This window comes from Schistocerca gregaria, chromosome 2, assembly GCF_023897955.1.
Source record: "Schistocerca gregaria isolate iqSchGreg1 chromosome 2, iqSchGreg1.2, whole genome shotgun sequence".
Lineage (NCBI taxonomy): Eukaryota > Metazoa > Arthropoda > Insecta > Orthoptera > Acrididae > Schistocerca > Schistocerca gregaria.
This window is the reverse complement of record NC_064921.1, coordinates 407,919,414-407,937,993: the sequence shown is the minus strand read 5'-3', so window position 1 is coordinate 407,937,993 and position 18,580 is coordinate 407,919,414.

Genomic DNA, 18,580 nt, shown 5'->3' with positions numbered 1-18,580 from the left:
CGATGCAAACGAAGGATGGGAGACTGCTGATTTGAAATCCCGCCACGTTTTGCCAACAATCACGTGGTTTATGTTGGAGCCACACCAGCGAGAAATGTGGCTAAAATACGATACAAACATACGATGGCAGACCGCTTATTTGAAATCCCGCCACGCTTTGCCAACAATGACGTGCTTTATGTCGGAGCTACACCAGCAAGAAATGTGGCTAAAATACGATACAAACATAGAATGGCAGACCGCTGATTTGAAATCCCGCAACGTTTTGCCAACAATCACGTGGTTTATGCTGTAGCGACATCAGCGAGAGATGTGGCTAAAATACGATACAAACATAGGATGCAAGACCGGCATAGGTGTGTGTGTTTGCCCTTAGGATAATTTCGGCTAAGTAGTGTGTAAGCTTAGGGACTGATGACCTCAGCAGTTAAGTCCCATTAGATACCACACACATTTTTGGCCGGCCGGAGTGGCCGTGCGTTTCTAGCCGCTACAGTCTGGAGCCGAGCGACCGCTAAGGTCGCAGGTTCCAATCCTGCCTCGGGCATGGATGTGTGTGATGTCCTTAGGTTAGTTAGGTTTAATTAGTTCTAAGTTCTAGGCGACTGGTGACCTCAGAAGTTAAGTCGCATAGTGCTCAGAGCCATTTTAACCCTTTAGTAGTGACGTAACAGCGGCGTCTTCATTCATAAGGTGTGCAACCTGAAAATTAGAATCGCACTCTCTCTGTTTCTGATCTCTATTGCTCAGGGCTTCAGAGGTCAGCGACGTCACTCAGAGGATTTAATGATGAGGCTGTCGTCCGACCGACAAACAAGCGACGGTCTCAGGCTGGGCTGCCACGAAGCAGCGGCGTCCGGCGAGCGCAGAGTGCTGGAGGCCGGCCGCCCCTTCCCCTCCTGCACCGTTGCGCTCTGCTCTGCTATTCCCTTTGGTTTCGGGGCAAGGCGCACCGTCTGGCAGCCGATGGAGACTCGCCTGGCCTCTGCGCTGCGCCTCTGGCTCTCAGAAAACATCCAAGCTCGTCCGCAGCGCCTCTGCAAGGAGAATGCAATATTCACAACTCACATTTAGGAAAGACGTGCAAAATTTTTCATTTACGAAACTTCCAAACGGCTCCTCTTCTGAGACTACGAAGTTATTTAATTGTTTATGAGGAGAAAACGGCATTCAGGAAACTTTAGTTCTCGAATTGTTGGTCCTCTTATTACAATGTTTCATTCAGTAACGTACAGAGCGCTGATTTTCTGCTATATATTTTCAGTCTCAGTTATTAACGTCAAGAACAAATCTACAAAGCTATATGTTAGGGTTAGATACTCAACGTTTTCTTCTACTTCCAGATCCGGAGCCACAAAGTGATAAACGCACATTCGGCTGTGTGACTAGTTTTTCATGCCACTTTATGTCTCTAATTGTCAGTGAAAGGTAATCGGCTTCAGTTAATACCTTCGTGTAGTGCTTTTAACTTATACTTTGGTCTATAGATGTAAAAAACCCTTCCAAAACCTGTTTTAAGTCAAGTAGTATAAGATGAGTGAGTGGGGGGGGGGGGGGGGGGGAGGAAGGGGAGGAGGAGGAAGGGCCCATGACCATTTATTACCAGCTTACGCTGCATTACGTACAATTTTCGAGTTATTAGAAACGCTAAGTGGTATACTCTCTGAAACGGATTAAAAAATTACGGCCACTTTTCACGATTTTGTATTGTTCATCATGGTCGTTTCACTAATCGGTAGATTGTAGAATTTTGGTATTTGTTAAGATTCGGCAACTTCTTTTTCCAGTGGACTAAACTATCTCTTTGGTCCTCATAATTGTACGCTGTATTAAGTTGTCTTTAATGATGGTAGTAATTACAACAAACAAATGATATTGTTACAAGTATCCATAGCAGTTTCTTTTAATAATCAGTTTACTTTGTCTGAAATAGGTCGTAAATAACTCATTTACGTCGAACTGAAGTTTTCCAGAAATACTCTCGAAATGAACGACAAAATTATACATTATAAATGCTACGTGGACGACACGTTATTATTATGTAACAGCTCAAAGGAATAAATTAATCTCCTCACCATCAGTTTAATCAATGAACATCCTAATCTTTCTTTGACAGTAGAGCATGAAAAATCAAAAATGATTAATTTTATAGATCATACAATAACAGATCAAATTGCAAAACATCTCATCTCCATTTACAGAAAACCAGCATCAAAGGATATAATAATTAATGACACATTACGTCATCCAGCAGAATTTAAAAACAACGATACATTATTAAAATCACCGCTTGAACCTTACCCAGGCCAAAATAAAACTGATACTTAACACAGTTTCCCATAACTGTAATGCTAGTCAAGTCTTCCTTTTATATCAAAAATTACAACAAACTAATGACATTGTTACACATTCTAACAGGAGGTTTGCTAAAATGACTTGTATAGGACTTATTTCAGACAAAATAAACAAATACACCCACAGTGACAGATAATGGCTACACACGGAGCAGGAACCACTGAATGACGACAGTCAGCTGCTGGAGAGAGCAGCTAACCTCTATAACTGACAACATGATGTCATCGTTAGATATTCAAGTACAGATTGGAAGAATTGTGTACAAAAATACGTACATATTAATATATTATTAAATACGTATTTTATAAATAATCAGCATATTAGGTCATTCAGGGGACTGCATTGTTTTTGCCATGAAATTATCTTAATTAATTAATTTCTGATGTTACTTATTTTTCCACTGGTTATCACATTAGGGGCTTACATATTTTAGAAATATGGGCACGTATTTTCTTAAATATTGCTGGCCTCTCATACAATGGTTTGTTATTATTTGCAATTATTTATTATCGATTGATCACACATTACTGAATACCGCTTGTTCATTTCCTGGGACTGCATCTATGGAATATTCTCTACTAAGCATCATTGATTGATTGTGGCCGCCCGATACCACCGTTCACCAACTCAACAGTAACGAACTACTTTGTGCATTAGTGTCGTCTGCTTGACATCACCTACCAATACTCACCAACATATCTATGGAAATCGTTCTACTGCTGCATCTCTGAAACGGCGTCCACCATCTCCTTAGAAACCAACAATGCCGTAATTATCTTTGCAACATGCCCCTAGAGGTAACCTGTACGCAACCAATGCGATGTTTGTTTCTTTCCTTTTTATAGCTCTTAGTATATTTATTTGACGACAGCAGCATCATCAAGCTGTTTCTTCTTTATAAAAAATTATTTTACATAATTTCTACATTCTGTTTACTGGTAACACATGTTTTTGTAGATAATTCTTTTGACTTTTACCTGAATGTCTAACGTTGACATCATGCTATCAGCTTTAGGTAGAGCCTCCAGTATTTAAGAAATAGCTTCACTGCTCTCTTCAGCAGTTGACTATCGTCATTCACTGGTTCCTGCTCTGCGTGCAGCCGTAGTCCATCGGTATGGGTGTATGTATGATTTTAGATAATTTTTAGTTCATTATATATATCCCTTTAATTTATATCCGGTTCCATTTCAAGTTTTGAAAATCTGAAGATGGTAGAAACCGGTCACTTTGTAATACACGTGCCTTTGCGATACAGACCTTTCTATAATTAATTTCAAAGTTGTAAGATTTTTGTGAGAAAGAAAACTGGCGTCCTACCGATCGGAGGGTGGAATGTCAGATCCCTTAATCGGGCAGGTAAGTTAGAAAATTTAAAAAGGGAAATGGATAAGTTGAAGTTAGATGTACTGGGAATTAGTGAAGTTCGGTGGCAGGAGGAACAGGACTTTTGGTCAGGTGAATATAAGGTTATGAATACAAAATCAAATAGGGATAATGCAGGAGTAGGTTTAATAATGAATAAAAAAAATAGGAGTGCGGGTAAGCTACTACCGACAGCATAGTGAACGCATTATTGTGGCCAAGATAGACACGAAGCTCATGCCTACTACAGTAGTAAAAGTTTATATGCCAGATAGCTCTGCAGATGACGAAGAAATTGAAGAAATGTATGATGAGATAAAAAGAAATTATTCAGGTAGTGAAGGGAGACAAAAATTTAATAATTATGGGTGACTGGAGTTCGAGAGTATGAAAAGGGAGAGAATGACATATAGTGGGTGAATATGGATTGGGGGAGAGAAATGAAAGAGGAAGAAGTCTGGTAGAATTTTGCACAGAGCATAACTTAATCATAGCTAACACTTGGTTCAAGAATCATAAAAGAAGGTTGTATACATGGAAGAATCCTGGAGATACTAAAAGGTATCAGATAGATTATACAATGGTAAGACAAAGATTTAGGAACCAGGTTTGAAATTGTAAGATAATTCCAGGGGCAGATGTGGACTCTGACCACAATCTATTGGTTATGAACTGTACATTAAAACTGAAGAAACTGCAAAAACGTGGGGATTTAAGGAGATGGGACCTGGATAAACTGACTAAACCAGAGGTTGTACAGAGTTTCAAGGAGAGCATAAGGGAACAATTGACCGGAGAGGGGGAAAGAAATACTTAGAAGAAGAATGGGTAGCTTTGAAGAATGAAGTAGTGAAGGCAGCAGAGGATCAAGTAGGTAAAAAGACGAGGGGTAGTAGAAATCTTTGGATAATAGAAGAAATACTGAATTTAATTGATGAAAGGAGAAAATTAAAAAACAAGTAAATGAAGTAGGCAAAAGGGAATACAAACGTCTCACAAATGAGATCGACAGGAAGTACAAAATGGCTAAGCAGGGATGGCTAGAAGACAAATGTAAGGATGTAGAGGCTTATCTCACTAGGGGAAAGATAAATACTGCCTACAGGGAAATTAAAGAGACCTTTGGAGAAAAGAGAGCTACTTGTATGAATATCAAGAGCTCAGATGGAAACCCAGTTCTAAGCAAAGAAGGGAAAGCGGAAAGGTGGAAGGAGTATATACAGGGTCTATACAAAGGCGATGTACTTGAGGACAATAATATGGAAATAGAAATGTAGATGATGATGCAATTGGAGATACGATACTGCGTCAAGAGTTTGACAGAGCACAGAAAGACCTGAGTCGAAACAATGCCCCGGGAGAAGACAACTACTGACGGCCTTGGGAGAGCCAGTCCTGACAAAACTCTACCATCTGCTGAGCCAGATGTATGAGACAGGCGAAATATTCTCAGACTCCAAGAAGAATATAATAATTCCAATCCCAAAGAAAGCAGGTGTTGACAGATGTGAAAATTACCGACCTATCAGTTTAATAAGTCACAGCTGCAAAATACTAACGCGAATTCCTTACAGACGATTAGTAAGACTGATAGAAGCCGACATCGGTGAAGATCAGTTGAAACGCGTGAGGCAATACTGGCCCTACGACTTATCTTAGAAAATAGATTAAGGAAAGGCAAACCTATATTTCTTGCATTTGTAGACTTAGAGAATGCTTTTGGCAATGTTGACTGGAACACTCTCTTTCAAATTGTAAAGATCGTAGGGGTAAAATACAGGGAGCGAAAGGCTATTTACAATTTGTACAGAGACCAGATGGCAGTTATAAGAGTCGAGGGGCAGGAAAGGAAGACAGCGGATGGGAAGGGAGTGAGACAGGGTTGTAGCCTCTCCCCGATGTTATTCAATCTATATACTGAGCAAGCTGTAAAGGAAACAAAAGAAAAATTTGGAGTATGTATTGAAGTCCCTGGAGAGGAAATAAAGACGTTGAGGTTTGGCGATGACATTGTAATTCTGTCAGAGACAGCAAAGGACTTGGAAGAGCAATTGAACGGAATGGACAGTGTCTTGAAAGGAGGATATAAGATGAACATCAACAAAAGCAAAACGAGGATAATGGAATGTAGTCGAATTAAGTCGGGAGATGCTGAGGGAATTAGATTAGGAAAGGAGTTTTGCTATTTGGGGAGCAAAATAAATGATAATGGTCGAAGTAGAGAGGATATAAAATGTAGAATCGCAATGGCAAGGAAACAGTTTGTGAAGAAGAGAAATTTGTTAACGTCGAGTGTAGATTTAAGTGTCAGGAAGTCGTTTCTGAAAGTATTTGTATGGAGTGTAGCCATGTATGGAAGTGAAACGTGGACGATAAATAGTTTGCGCAAGAAGAGAATAGAATCTTTCGAAATATGGTGCTACAGAAGAATGCTGAAAATTAGATGGGTTGATCACATAACTAATGAGGGGGTACTGAATAGAATTGAGGAGGAGTTTGTGGCACAGCTTGACAAGAAGGGAGCGGTTGGTAGGACATGTTCCGGGGCATCAAGGGGTCACAAATTTAGCATTGGAGTCCAGAGTGGAGGGTAAAAATCGTAGAGGGAGACCAAGAGATGAATACACTAAGCAGATTCAGAAGGATGTAGGTTGCAGTAAGTACTGGGAGATGAAGAAATTTGCACAGGATAGAGTAGCATGGAGAGCTGCATCAAACCAGTCTCAGAACTGAGGACAACAACAACAACAACAACAAGATTGTTGTTACGTGTTTTGCCCAATGCCCATGGACCAACCAACTCTTGTAGATGAACGCAAGTGCGAGCTTCAGCAACCCACAACCGGAGTTGTTCTCAGTCATCAGTCTTCTAACAAGTTTGATGTGGGCTGCCACGAATTCGTTTCATGTGCCAACCGCTTCATCTCATAGTAGCACTTGCAACCCACACCTCAGTTATGTGACGAAGATATTCCAATCCCTGTATTCTTCTACAGTTTTTACCAACTCCTGCTTGTACTATGAAAGTTATTCCCTGATATCTTAAGAGATGTCCTACCATCCTCTCTCTTCTTTCTGGCACTGTTTTCCGTATACTCCTTTGCTTGCCGATTCTCTGGGGAACCTGCTCTAGTCTATCTAATTTCCAATATTCTTCTGTAGCACGACATTTCAAATGACTCGACTGTCTTGTGTTCCACTTTTCCCACAGTCCATGTTTAACTATAATTCAATACTGAACTCCATACGTCCATTCTCATAAATTTCTTCCCCAAATTGGGGACTTCTCTTCGTCAGGGTGGCCCTTCCCTGCCCATGCCAGTCTGCTTTTTATGTCTTCTTCGATTTACTCTCAACCCATATTCTGTATTCCTTGGATCATTCCGTTCAAAAGATCCTGAAAATCTTCAGGCAGCAGCCGCCAGCCAAGACAGAGCAGCAGTTGGAAAGAAACCGATTTTGTGACACTTTACGAGATATGATATAGTGTCAGCTGCATGCTTTGGCAGTTTCCTTTTTGAAATTCTGCATCTTAATTTAGCATTAAATAGCCACAGTTCTCGCATTTTCGTTTGTGTCTGAAAGTAACTGATTTTGTGACTTTATACAGGTTCCCAACCAGGAGCGAATTGTTAGTCTCAGCTGCGTAGTTTCTTAGTTTAGTTTCCGAATGTATGGGCATTAATCCATCTTATTAGAAACAGTCTTTGAGTTGTTGTTAGTGTCTGCAGTAGAGGTAGCGCGTTTCTTTAGTCGTTTGTTACTCTGTGTAGTGTAGTTTTCCACGTTTATGGACTGTGGCTGCTGTGTGCGGATGCGAGCTGAATTGGTGACACTTCACTCGCGGCTCCAGGGTGTGTTGTCTTCGATTACATAGCCCGAGGCTGCAATGGATGGCCATCACTGTTGTTGACCGGTCGTGGAGATCCATCGGGAATCGTACACCCACGAGTCTGCCTATCGGTCTCCACCGTTGGCCTTTCCAGTTACTCATCGCACTGAGTTTGACCTCCCACCCGTGGTCGAATAGGAGGTCGCCTCCGGGATTGAGAGGCCACAAAAGATTTCCTATAGGACCGAAGGCACGGTCTCCCCGTTTAGTCAGAGAAACAGGTTCCCCTTGTTGTGGCTGAGAATGTCCTTCCTCTAGATGCAGTCACTTGTCCTGTTCCAAAGGAAAAAGGAAACCTCTTGACCTTCAAGATCCGGCCAGAACATGGGATTATTTGTACTTGGGAGCTCCATTGTTAGGCGCGTTATGTGCTACTTGGAGATATGGCTGCCAAGGGAGAGGGGGGGGGGGGGGGGGAATCCAATGTGCACTCCTTGCTTGTGGATTCCGGGTGAAGTCATTCCAAACTATGAACGGATCATTCCGGATGTCGTGAAGAGCACAGGTTGCAGGCAACTGCAGATTGTGCCTCATGTCGGTACAAATAATGTGTCGCTTTCAGTCGAAAGAGACTCTCTCTGATTCTATCGGAACTGGTAGCGGCTGCCAGTCTATCCTGTGAAATGAAAGCAGAGCTCATCAATTGCAGCATAGTGGACAGGGCCGATTACGGACCTCTGTTATAGAGGAGAGTGGTGGGTCTGAATCAGAAGTTCAGACAATTCTGCAACCATGTAGGCTGCAGATTCCTCGAGTTGCGCCGTAGGGCGGTGGGGTTTCGGTTTCGCTAAATACGTAAGGAGTCCAAGGCACGCAGGAGGCGGTTATACGGGTGCAGGGACTGTGTAGGGTGGACTGGTTGGTATTTTAGGTTGGAGGGCCGTGCAGAAACACAGACTTCTTCAGCCTCGGTGGGTGCAGGACGAACAGACGAAGAGAACGTAGATGTAGGAACCAGCGGGATAAAAGGTGCAAATTGTCGTAGCTGTCTTACGAAAGTACCAGGTCCTCTCACTTGGCGGTGGCGTATTTGTTGCTGTTAGAAGTAGTTTATCTTGAAGCGAAATTGAAGTAAATGTTTATTGTGAGTTAGTAGGGGTATAAGTCATTCTTGGAAATCAGAATAAAATTATAATTCGATCCTTCAACCGAACTCCCAACTCAGATGATACAGTTACTGAAAGCTTCAAAGAAAACTGTACATTCAAACAGGTTCCAGACTCACACAGTTACAGTAGATGGCGACTTCAATTTACCTGCGATATGTTGGCAAAAATGGATTTTTAATCTGGAGGAACGCGTAAAAAATGGTTCAAATGGCTCTGAGCACCATGGGACTGAACATCTGAGGTCATCAGTCCCCTAGATCTTAGAACAACTTAAACCTAATAAATCTAAGGACATCACACACATCCATGCCCGAGGCAGGATTCGAACCTGCGACCGTAGCGGTCGCGCGGTTTCAGACTGAAGCGCCTAGAACGCGTAAAAGATCATCCGAAATTGTGCCAAATGCATTCTCTGAAAATTACTTCGCGCAATTAGTTTGAGCCCACTAGAACAGTAAACTGTTGTGGAAATGCAATCGATCTCTCAGTAACAAATAGTCCTGAGCTAATAACGAACATCGAGACGGATACAGGGACTACTGAACGCAGGATGTTGTAGCGGGACTGAATAACGTAAATGTCAAATCCACCAGAAACAATGAAAAGTATGTTTAAAAAAATAAAAATGAAACCGAAGAAAGTTCCCATTGCTCATTCCTGAGAGACAATCTCCACTCCTCTCTAATTAACGATGTAAATTCCGACCAGATGTGCTTTGAATTCAGAGAAAGAGTATCGACGGCAATTGAGAGCTGTATACCAAATAAATTAACAAGTGACGAAGCTGATCCCCCATGGTACACAAAAGAGGTCAGAACTCTGTTACAGAAACAACTATAAAAGTATGCCAAATTTAAACGATCGCGAAACCTCCAGATTGGCTATCTTTTACACAAGCTCGAAATTTAGTGCAGAATTCAGTGCGAGACCCTTCTAATAGTTTCCACAGCGAAACTTTGTCTCGAACTTGACAGAAAATCTAAAGACATTCTAGTCGTATTAAAGTATGCTAACCGCCAGACCTTCTCTGTATGATACAAATGGAAATCGATGACAGTGCTGCTAAAGCAAAGTTACTAAACACAGCCTTCCGAATTTCCCACATCAAAGAAGAGAAGCAAATATTCCAGAATTCGAATCAAGAACAGCTGCCAAAATGGGAACTCGGAAATAAATATCTTCTGAGTAGTTGAACAATTTAAATCACTTAATAAAAGCAACTCTTCTGGTCTAGACTATATACCAAGTAAGTTTCTTTTAGTATATGCTGATGCAATAGCTCCATACTTAACAACAATGTACAACCGCCCGCTCGACGAAAGGTCCGTTGTCAAAGACTGGAATGTTGCATAGGTCACGCCCATATTGAAGAAAGGCAAAAGAAGTAATCCACTAAATTACAGACCCACATCGTTAACAACGATATGCAGCGGCATTTTGGAACATTTATTGTATTGGAACATTACGAATTACTTCGAAGTATACGGACTATTTACACATAGTCAACACGGATTTAGAGAACGTCGTTCTTGTGGAACACGGCTAGCTCTGTACTCACGCGAAGTTTTGGGTTCTATCGGCAGAGGATATCAGTTTGATTCATGAATTCTAGATTTCCAGAAGGTTTTTGACACTGTGCCTTACAAGCGGCTTGTTATGAAATTGTGAGATTATGAATTATCGTCTCCGTTAGACGACCGTGATTTCCTTGTGGAGAGGCCTTAATTCGTAGTAGCTGACGAAAGGTCATCGAGTGAAACAGAAGTAATTTCTGACGTTCCCCGATTTAATGTTGTAGGTTCTCTGTTGCTCCGCAACTATATAAACGATTAAGGAGACAAACTGTGCAACCGTCTTAGGTTGTTTGCGGATGATGCTGTCTTTTACCGTCTAGCAAAATCATCAGACGATGAGAAAAGGAAGTTCATGACGATTTAGATACCTCCATGGTGCAAAAACTGGCAATTAACTCTAAATAATGAAAAGTGTGAGATCATCCACATGAGTGCTAAAAGAAATCCGTTAAATTTCGGTTACAAGAAAAATCAACAAAATCTATAGGCAGATTCAACTAAATATGTGGTGTCGCCGCCAGACACCACACTTGTTAGGTGGTAGCCTTTAAATCGGCCGCGGTCCGGAAGTATACGTCGGACCCGCGTGTCGCCACTATCAGTGATTGCACACCGAGCGCCATCACACGGCAGGTCTAGAGTGACTTCCTAGCACTCGCCCAGTTGTACAGCCGACTTTGCTAGCGATGGTTCACTGACTTCTACGCTCTCATTTGCCGAGACGATAGTTAGCATAGCCTTCAGCTACGTCATTTGCTACGACCTAGCAAGGCGCCATTATTAGTACTATTGATATTGTGAAATATGTAACGTCAAGAGCGACGTTCGTCATTAATGGATTAAAGTTAAGTTTTCCACCAGCTACGTCCGTTTTTCTCAATTCTAATTCCCTTCTCATGTTCCAGACCTCACGCCAGCCTGCGTGAGCTAAAACGCGTGCATTTCGGCCTCCTTTAGCAATACGGTTGGCTCTCCTGCCAACCACAACAAAATACATGGGAATTACAGTTACCAATAACTTACTTTGGAAACAGCACGTAGAATATGTTGAGGGGAATGCGAACCGTAGACCGTGTTTTACTGGTGGAACAGTTAGGAAATGCAGTAAATCTCCTAAAGTGACTCCCTGCACTTCGCTGTCCGTTATGTTTGGATTACTGTGGCGCGATGAGGGATCCTTACCAGGCAGGATTAACGGAAAATATCGAGAGAGATTTGTGTTATCGAGAAAAGGGGAGAGAGTGACACGAACATGATACAAGACTTGGGGTGGACATCACTAAAACAAAGTCATTCTCGTTGCGACGGGATCTTCTGACGAAATTTCAATCACCTAGTTTCTCCAACAAATGGGAAAATATTTCGTTGACTCTAACTTAGACAGGGAGAAACGATCATCATAATGAAATACGTGGAATCAGAGCTCGCACCGAAAGAATAGGTTCCGTTCCCTTCCGCGCGCTGTTCAAGAGTGAAATAACAGAGAATTGTTGTGAAGGTGGTTCGATGAGCCCTCTGCCAGGGATTTAATTTTGATTTGCACAGTTGTCATGTATTGTAGATGTAGGTATAGATTCTTACTCACTTTCACTGAGGATAGCATCGTTAACAGCGAACATTATCTTTGATATAATATTACCTTAATTCTAATACTGAATCTTTCTTTATTTTCTCTAAACCTGATATTCTGGGACCGTGGCTGTGTACAAAATACAGGTTGATTCTTACAGAGACGATAACGGCCACCAACCACTCTTTATAATGCTATTTATTTATATAAATAGCACCATTACCGGTATCGAACATCCAGGTTTATCATCAAACGGCTTGTTGACTTAAAGATACATTCGCATTAATTTACGTTAGTTCTCACTTTTTATTCTCTCATATAATGAAATTTCTTTGTGGTAGTAGGGGCCTACAACCAAAACACGATGTAAGACAACGTCTATTTAACTGCAATTCTGCCTAAAACTATGTTAAACGACATAAACAAATTGTTAAAGTGAAAATGGTGAAAACTAATGTAAAGAAACAAGAATGTATCTTCACTTGAACACGCCGTCTGATGATGAACCTTTCAGTTCGAAACCGGTAACGGTGCTATTTATATAAACCAATGGCATTTTAAAACGTGGCATGTTGCTGTTTCCCTGCTAGAATGAACCTATACTTTCTTTAATTTCCGTCACTGCGTCTTCGATGTATGATTGAACGATAGGGATGAAAGACCACATCCTTGTCTTACGACCTTCTTAATCCGAGTACTTCTTGGTCTTCCACTCTTGGCTCTTGTAAGTATTGTATATTACGCGTCTTTCCCTATAGCTTGCTACTATTTCTCTCCGAATTCTGAACTTCTTGCACTATCAGACATTGTCAAACAGTTTTTCCAAGTGGACAAACACTTACATGATTTTTCTTTAGTCCTGCTTCCATTTTAATGTACAACGTCAGAACTGTCTATTTGGTGTTTTTACCACTAAACTGATCTTCATCTAACAGTTCCTCAATTTCCCTTTCCATTGTTATGTACATTATTATTATCAGAAACTTGGATGTGTGAGCTATTAAGCTGCTTATGCGACAGTTCTCGAACTTCTCGGCTCTTGAAAACGACAGAATTGTGGGGATGATGTTCTTTCTAAAGTCACATGATTTAGCTCGAATAGCCGTTTTGTAGCCGCATACACCAATTATTCCAGGAATTCAGATGGTGTGTTATCTATCTCTCATAAAGCTCTCGTGGTCGTGCGGTAGCGTTCTCGCTTTCCGCGCCCAGGTTCCCGGGTTCGATTCCCGGAGGGATCAGGGATTTTCTCTGCCTCGTGATGGCTGGGTGTTTTGTGTTGTCCTTGGGTTAGTTAGGTTTAAGTAGTTCTAAGTTCTAGGGGACTGATGACCATAGATGTTAAGTCCCGTAGTGCTCAGAGCCATTTGAACCATTTTCTCCCCTTGTTTTGAGTAATTTAGTAAACTTTACCAAAGTTAACACCTTAAAGAAGGTAAATTTGTAAGTGGACAAATTTACCCAAATGCAAGAAAAGGAAAGAGAAAGGAGACGCACCTCGGAGGAATTATACGAAACGGGCGGAAATCAGTAGAAATGTTGTACATGTAAAGACAAATGAATGATTACTATTTCCGAAAAACTGGATGAGTTATTCAAGAGAAAGACCTTCAAAAACTGAGAAAATCAATAATGTGCAGATCCACCTCGGCCCATTTGCAAGCAGTTATTCGGCTTCGGTTCAAAATGGTTCAAATGGTTCTGAGCACTATGGGACTTAACATCTGAGGTCATCAGTCCCCTAGAACCTAGAACTACTTAAACCTAACTAACCTAAGGACATCACACACAAATCCACGCCCGAGGCAGGATTGGATCCTGCGACCGCAGGAGTCGCGCGGTTCCGCACTGAAGCGGCTACAACCGCTCGGCCACCACGGCCGGCTATTCGGCTTCGCAATAGTAGATAGAATAGGACATCCGCATTGGGGGCGGGTGAGGGGGAGGAGAGGGGTAACGTGCCAAATTCTGTCCAGTTCTGCGTCTACGTTGCTACTCTGCAATTCACACTTAAGCGCCTGGCAGAGGGTTCATTGAACCATTTTCATACTACTTCTCTACCATTTGACTCTCGAATGGCGCTTGGGAAAAAAGGAACATCTGAATCTTTCCGTTATAGCTCTGATTACTCATATTTTACTATGATGATCATTTCTCCTTACGTACGAGGGTGTCAACAAAATACTTCCTGATTCGGAAGAGAAAGTTGGTGATTGAAATTTCGTAAATAGATCTCGCCGCAAAGAAGACCACCTTTGTTTCAATGACTGCCACACCAACTCAAGCTTCAGTTTGTCAGAATCGTTGGTTAGAGGTTCCCGCCCATAATGCTCCTAATATTCTCAATTAGGAAGAGATCTGGGACTTGTTGGCCAAGGTAGGGTTCGGTAAGCACGAATTCACACCGTGGAATCTCGCCCTGTTCGGGCGGTCATTGTCTTGCTGAAGTGTAAACCCAAGACAGCTTGCACAGAGTATCGTGACGTACCGCAGTGCCGTTATTGTGCCGCGGATAACAATAAAATGAAGAGCAACAGTCAGCTTGGTGTCCAACGCTATCCCGGGAGTCTGAAGACGATTCTACTCAAGTGAACGAGATTTCAGGCCAAGGTAGACGTGATATTGTCTTCAAAGCGTCTCTCTCCCCTGCAAATAGTATGTGTGGGCAATATATTCCGCGTAATTAGATTCAGTGGCCAGAGAAGAATTAAACATTATGTTTGTGTCTCTTATAATCTATAAAATACTTTTTTCAAGCATTGCCCACTGTTTATTCATCCCCGCATACACTGAATACAGCTCTCGTCGTTCATCCCGCATATGCATGAGCCAGAAGCGGTGTGCGCCGTCAAATTTACAGCTTTACTCTTCCGCTGCATATTTAGCGCATGACGTGATTGTTACCCTAATTTTGCATTATCGCATCTACATAATGAGTATGTATTTAGAATTAAATTTACACGCTCATTTTCATTCAGTGATATTTTGTTCACGTTGTGCTAACTCATACGCAGTAATTACCATCTGCCACTCGAACATTTGAAAGACATTCACATGTGAAATGACATCTGTAGGCCTAGTTGTAATGTCACAAGGACTGAACTTCGTTTTACATGACCTGGAATGCCGAGACGGTACTAAAGGGGATTCTATTCGAGTGAATTAACTGCTCATCTCAGTTAACTGCTCATCTCTTTAAAATTAATATGTAAGTTTATTACAGTATTTATTGAACGTGTTGGAAATTTTTTTACGAACCTGAAATTCGCTTACAAACGTTTTCAGAGAATTTATTGTTAATTAAGAAAATTTATATTGAGCATCGCCTTGCAATTCTGTGACATTACAGATTTTGGCACTGGATCTGGAATTCCGTATCCTTACATTTCGTTCAAGCTTTCTTTTCACTCTGTTTGAATGTATTCTGTCTCATGCTTGTACGGTTATAACACTCTGTTTCAGCAATAGCGCAACCTGTCACAGAAACGGCAAAATTTCTTACCTTTCTCGTTTGGCTGTTGTTTGGATACAGAATGAATGTAAAGAAAGAACTAATTGAATGTTGGCTGTATTGTGTAAATTCATCTAGATGTCACAGTTAAGGATTTCCATCTGTTCCTATCTTGCTCTATCTGCTATCTCTCTCCAATCCTCTGCATATCCCAGCCGTAGCAAGCCTTATCCATTTATCTCTCCCAGGTTCGTCCTTCGGTTCTGCTACTTGACGGGATCCAGACCACTGCAGTTTCGGGCCATCTCCTTTCTACCATTCTCGCCACATCCCCAGCCCACTGAAGTCTTTTGCTTTTCGTAATCGCAGTTAGGATGGGCTCCTTGTAAAGCTCGCCTAGTTCTGTGTTTTTGTGCGTTCTCTACTCTCTAGAAGCAGAATCTCGGACTGATCCATATATTATCCTGACAACCTTTCTTTCAAATGCAAGCAGTCAACGGTTAGCGTCTCGTCTTAGAGGGCTCCAAGTTTGATGACCACATAATACAAACGGCGTTATTCATGTTTTATGCAACCTGAATTTCTGTTGCTGCGTTAAGCTTCAAAAGCATGCGTTCTGGTATACTCTTCTTGACTGTCAAACGATTTAAATAAACTTTTAACATGTTTATCTGTGGTCGAAGACGCAAGTGCGTTTACTGTGCAATGTTTTGTATCAGTTGATCAAGTACTAAGCTTGTGAAACAGTCTGCTTAATCAGAGTACTTGTTTTCGTGTTTATATTTTTGTTTGACGTCCTTATATTCTGAAAAGACTTACTATTCACTTCATTTTCTTTCAAAGAAACAGATAAAAATCACATTAGGATGGCTCTGGTAACTAGGATGATATGAAACAGTTCTCAGTTTCATTTTGGCCGAATGGTGGAATGAACGAACGCTATGTGACTGCAAACGTTGTAATGGGGAAGAAGCCAACCCTCCGACCGTCAATAACGTCGTTTTCTTCCTCAGTGGCTTAATGCACTCCCTTTAACACATCAGTGTGGCTTCTTTTTAGCAAAATCATGGTGGACTTTTAATTTACGTCAAGGAATATTCAATGTTCCCTCATTAGTACAGATCTCACTTTCTGTGGGGGTGTGGTGTAGCATTCTTAGAAACACTTGAGTTTGACATTATTTCAGGGTCATAATCGTAACACAGTCATTCGCCGCTTGTAAAAATTTTTGAGGACTTCATCGATTGGTGCACCAAAATACACGGTACCAATATGCTGGAGAATGATGCGAGCGGAAATGATATTTTTCAGCGGGTCATATATCGGGTTCTACTGATCACAGCGATAAGGGGTCGATTACTTTGGATAGCCTTAGGCCTAGCGAGCATACGTATATCTATCGGAAGAATGGGCGTACAGTAGCTACCCTACAGCACATGGTCAAAATTCCTTCAGTCGAGGCAAATTGTGCAATCTTTCGTATTAAGTATGGTACAGAGTGGGGCTTAGTCGTCTTATAAGAACATCATTTGTTTATAGGCGCTTTCAGAGACAACCAGGAAAAACTATATTTTTTGAGTACAAAGCGTGCTAATTGTGGGGTTGACCACTTATAACATTTCCTGGTAAAACATGCTTTATAACTATGCACTTACAATTTTATTTATGTATAGGCACTGATTACGTCTGTGGACTCTGAATAATATTAGAATAAATTCAATTATGTCATATTTCAAATTTGTAGAGTATTATGTACTGGGTTTGTGAAATAATATCTGTTCGGCGAGTTCTGAAACCGCCACAGAAAGGAATTAGTAAAGAAAAACAATACAATCAGCCATTGTATAAATAGTAGTGTAAGAATATTATTGTCGTTGTCGTCTTCTTGGGGTCACGTAAGGAGAAGGTACCTATGACGCTATGTTTAACGCATAGGCAGCTTTCATTTGTCAAGATTGTAAGCAAGACGCCATTAGGCGCAGATTATCTAGAAAAATGTATGAACTTGTTATAATTCGAGTTTTAAATGTAATTATTTAATGAGAGCTTGCATGGAATTATTAGAGAGATTGTCTGGTATTTTAACCATTTATTTAAGACATTTTAACCGGCCGCGGTGGGCGAGCGATTTTCAGTCCGGAACCGCGCGACTCCTACGGTCGCAGATTCGATTCCTGCCTCGGGCATGGATGTGTCTGATGACCTTAGGTTGGTTTGGTTTAAGTAGTTCTAAGTTCTACACCCGTGGTCTAGAGGTAGCGGCTTTGATTGATAATCAAAACGTCTTCGGTCCCGGGTTCCATCCCCACCACTGCATAGATTTCTATAAGTAATCAGCATTGGCGGCCGAAGACTTCGGCATAAGAAGTCAGCCTCATTTTGCCAACGGCCTTTTCAAAGATGGCGGAGGAGCGAATAGAGTTTCAGGGCACTCTCTTGTCCTGGAGGTGGGAAATTGCCCCTAAAGGCGGAAGAATCTGCAATGATCAACGACATGAGGGTGCAGAAGGCAATGCAAACAACTGCATTAAAAACACGTAACGTGTATCCACAGGACATGTGGCCTGTAGTTGAAGAAGTGTCATGATGATCTCTCCATTGGCAAAAGATTCCGGAATAGTCCCCCATTTGGATCTCCGGGAGGGGACTGCCAAGGGGGAGGTTACCATGAGAAAAACATTGAATAATCAACGAAAGGATAACGTTCTACGAGTCGGGGCGTCGAATGTCAGAAGCTTGAATGTGGTAGGAAAACTAGAAAATCTGAAAAGGGAATTGCAAAGGCTCAATTTAGATATAGTAGGGGTCAGTAAAGTGGAAGGAAGACGATGATTTCTGGTGAGATGAGTATCGGGTAATATCAACAGCGGCAGAAAATGGTATAACAGGTGTAGCATTCGTTATGAATACGAAGGTAGGGCAGAGAGTGTGTTACTGTGAACAGTTCAGTGACCGGGTTGTTCTAATCAGAGTCGACAGTAGACCAACACCAACAACGATAGTTCAGGTATACATGCCGACGTCGCAAGCTGAAGATGAACATATAGAGAAAGTGTATGAGGATATTGAAAGGGTAATGCAGTATGTAAAGGGGGACGAAAATCTAATAGCCATGGGGTACTGGAATGCAGTTGTAGAGGAAGGAGTAAGAGAAAACGTTACAGAAGAATATGGGCTTGGGACAAAGAATGAAAGAGGAGAAAGACTAATTGAGTTCTGTAACAAGTTTCAGCTAGTAATAGCGAATACCCTGTTCAAGAATCT